This window comes from Melospiza melodia, chromosome 19 (genome assembly GCF_035770615.1).
Source record: "Melospiza melodia melodia isolate bMelMel2 chromosome 19, bMelMel2.pri, whole genome shotgun sequence".
Lineage (NCBI taxonomy): Eukaryota > Metazoa > Chordata > Aves > Passeriformes > Passerellidae > Melospiza > Melospiza melodia.
The window spans coordinates 3,156,223-3,160,448 of record NC_086212.1 but is presented as its reverse complement, the minus strand read 5'-3'; positions in this window follow the sequence as shown (position 1 = coordinate 3,160,448).

The following is a 4,226-nucleotide window of genomic DNA, read 5'->3' as shown; positions in this document are numbered from 1 at the left end:
TTTCAAGCTTTTCTTTCCAGTTTGGAGTCTCATTTACAAGGCAGAAGCTGGAGTTCAAAGCAATGCCTGGGAGCCAGGGGTGCCAGAGCGTTATGGAAAAAAAATAATAAATAGGAATCAGAGGAGTAGTGAGGAAGTTGGCAACTTGCTGCAGACCTTTGCTAAATTCAGGCCACTGAGCCTGAGGTGTAAACAGCCCTATCTGATTGCTGCATCTTCATTTTCTGGTTTTGATCTTACCTTATTTATTTCAGATAGATAACAGGGAATGTGCTGTCTGTAATGAGAAAGGCCCATCCTGAGAGCAGGCTGAATGTTGCTGTCACAGCCTCTTGTGAAACGAGGAAACTGCAACAGGAAAGGGCTGCACCTCTTGCTCATCACAGGTCCAATTTTCAGCTTGAACTGCATAAAAATGCAAGAAATAACCTGCTGTCATTAGCAGTCCAATTACAAAGTTCCTCAGGCTCACAGACTGGATTGTCTGCTTACACAAACCCCATTTCAGTAAAACATTTCTGTTAAATGTCAGGATTTGAAGTCTCTCCCACCTTCTCAGGAGCTTTGTCCATCCAAGTCCAGGTTGGATGGGGTTGGCGCAATCTGGACTGGTGGAAGGTGTCCCTGCCCATGGCAGGGGGTGAGATGAGATTGAGATGGGGATGAGATTGAGATGAGGATGAGATTGAGATGAGATTGAGATTGAGATGAGATGAGATGAGATGAGATGAGATGAGATGAGATGAGATGAGATATGAGGATGAGATTGAGATGAGGATGAGATGAGATTTCAGGTCCCTTCCAACCCAAACCATGCTGTGACCCTGTGATTCTATCAACACCAATGAAAACAGAGATAAAGCTGAGCAAATGCTGAAGAACAGCTCTGCAGTCTGACTCCTTGTGACCAGCCCAGGCCCTGTTTGCAGAGTCCAGCTGTGTCCAGGGTTCCCAAATCCCATCACCACCGATGGACTGATACTGAGCACTCTGCAGAGCACAGCTGTTTGCAGCTGCCACACATTGTTCTGTGGTTTCTGAGGTGTCACTCACCAAGCAGGGAGCCAGGAGGGTTTGAGGTGACTGGGTACTGCCAGGATGCAAAGGCACCTCCTGGGAAACTCTCTGCCACCCTGGAGGATGGGCAGGAATCATCCTGACTCCTTGACAATGCCAATAATGTGGTTAAAGGAGAACAGGAGGTACTGAGTGATACTTTGGTCAACTTGGTTGTCACAGACATCTTTTATGAAAAATCCTTTTCTTAGGATTGTTCCTCCTGAGAATCTGAGAGGCCTCAGGAACAAAATGTAAACATTGATTATCTGCTGCTGCGGAGTGCAACAGGTGCATCTGTGATTGGCCCATGTTGGTTATTTCTAATTAATGGCCAATCACAGCCCAGCTGGCTCGGACAGAGAGCTGAGCCACAAACCTTTGTTATCATTCTTTGCTATTCTATTCTTAGGTAACCTTCTGATGAAACCTTTTCTTCTATTCTTTTAGTATAGTTTTAATGTAATATATATAATAAAATAATAAATCAGCCTTCTGAAACATGGAGTCAGATCCTCGTCTCTTCCCTCATCCAAGAACCCCTGTGAACACCATCACACTTGGTAACATCTAGAAGGATTTGCTGGAAAAAGTTATCTATGGTTAAACTTCAAACCAAAGCCACAAATGGATTATTGCTTTATTTCCAGCCAATTTGCTTCTAGCTTGGGCTTTCTAAATTCACCCTGAGTAAGGATTTTAAGCAAAGGAGACAGTCCTTTGGTTTCCTGAGCAATGATTTGTTCCCAGAATTGAGGTTACCAGCAGAACATTTATAGAGGCAGGACCTCAATTGTAACCTCTCAATTGCCTTCAATCCTCTCAGGCCCAGACAGCTTTTCTCAGGGCAGTGACACTTCTGAGGCTGAGACACCTGCACAAAAACCACAGTTTGTCTGGTATTGTGTAATTATAACCAGAGGAACATGCAAGATGTGGTCATCAAAACTTCATCTTTGCCTGGCTGATGTTAAACCAGCCACAGAGAGTCAGAAGCCTGAATGTCTGTGTTAGACTGAGCTGGCCTTCCTAAAGCATGAAAGATTGTTTGCCTGCCTAGAAATGCAGTGTATATGGGGCTGTGTGCAAGTTCCAGTAGGGGAGATACCATAAAAATAGGTGGCAGGGAGAACAAAACACTTAAACTGATTTAGAGCAGGGAAAACACAAGATGGCACAAGTAGCATTTCAAGGATGCTCTGTGAAGTTGAGAAACGAGTCATTCCTGCACTGCCTTAAAGCCACAGCCCCCTCCCTGCAACACACTGAGCAGCACAATTGCACCATAAATCCTGGGCTTGCCCAACAAAGGTCCCTGGGCAGTAGCTCATGGGGGTGTCAGACAACCACAGGAGGCATCCTAAAGCTGTCTGTGCAGATTGCGTTATTCCACACACCTCCAAAGGCCTCAGACAAGGTGTTTGCTCTCAGGAGCTGCTCCCTGGGCTGGGTTTGCTGTGCAGCTCTCTGGGCCCCGTTGCCATCAGCAGCTCACCCTGAACACTCAGGGCTTGTGCCAAGAGCCACAGCGTGCCCTGGATGGGGCTGCTGCCTGATTGCTCGGTGACATCCCCAGAAGGACAGGGAGGTCAGAGCTTGTGGAGGACACACAGCAGAGCTGGGGCTGCAGCAAACACCCCTCCCTGTGCTCAGCCACCTCCTGGCAGGAGCTGAGCACCATGGGCTCCTGCACAGGGCAGAGAAGATGAGGAGTCCTGGTGCTGCTCAGAACCCAAAGCTGTGGCTGCAGAGCTGAGCTGGTGTCCCCAGGAGCCTGCCCTGTGTCCTGCTAGCACCCCAGAGCCTGGCCTGGAGCCTGCTCACCAATCTGTCCTGAATGTGCAGCCAAGCCCTGCTCTAATCCCCTCGGGCAGTTCAGGTCTCCAGGAGGAATTTGTAGCTCTGATTTCTCTTCCCTTCGTGCAGCCTTGGGATGATCCCAGGGTGGCAGGCAGCAGGAGCAGCCTTCCCAAGTCACACTGACACATCAGCTCTGGGCTCCCCACTGGACCTCTCCCTCCTCCCCTTCCTCTGGGGTCCCCCACACCAAGGGCTTTGATTCCTTCTTTGCAAAAATGTGCTGTGCTATGATGTTAATGGGAGCCTTGAGACTACAGCTGGGCCACAGCATTATTCTGCTCTCCTTTCTTCCTTCATATCAGAAGCTTCAATTAAAGCACACCTTTCCCCCTGCTCTGTGTTGTCTGGTTGCTCCATTTAATGAGAAGCATTTTCCAGGTGCTTGTGTTGAAGCACTGAATCCCCAGTCCTACTGCCAAGCCTTTTTAGTGTCTTGCTCACACTCTCCAACAAGGATTTGGATTTGAGATGCTCCTGCCTCCCCAGCTGTTATGAGTACCAAAGTTGTCCACTTTTTCAAAAGGTTACAGAGTTCAGGGTTGGGCCAGTTGCTGCCAGGGTGGAGTTCTAACTGTTTGTTGTTGTAATCACCTGTTGTTAATAGTTTTTCATTAACTACCTGTTGTTGATGGTTAAGAATTCCCCTTTTTGTCAAGGGCACCCTGCTGCTTCCCGGAGGATGGTACCTGGTGAAGAGGAGGGGACTTCGGAGTTGGCATGCAAATGACCTTGGATCCAGCATGCAAAGGGAGAAGCCCCTCACCAAACCTAGCAAAAACTCCTAAAAATAATGAGTCAACATGGAATTGAGGGATCGAAGTGATGTCTAGACGTGAGGAACAGAATCCAGTGTCTGCTAAGACCCTTTATACCCCTCACCCTAACCTAAAGAGATGTCGGCTGGAAACAGGACCTCGAACGTCAATCCTAAAACCAGGGAATGTTCCAATGTTTTCATGGGGATGGAAACCCCTGCTCTGCCTGCAGACCAGCAGGCACAGCTGCACTCTTTCTCCTCCTCTGTGCCACTCCTGGAAGCAGCAGCAGCGTGAGTGTGACCCGTTGGTTCTCCCCACTCGAGCTGATTTTTAATGAAGGCATTAAAATGGAGAAAGATCTCCTGCCCTGTTTATTTCACCAGCTGAGCACCTCACCTCATCTGCTGGGTACTGTGGGCCCTGTGGGAGCCTGGCACAGAACACATGAGGCTGGCAGTGCCCAGCAGTGGGCAGGGAAACCCATGGAAAACACATTTCAGAGTGCTGGCCAGTGCCCTGCTGCAGGCCCATCTGCTTCTGCAGGATTTCACC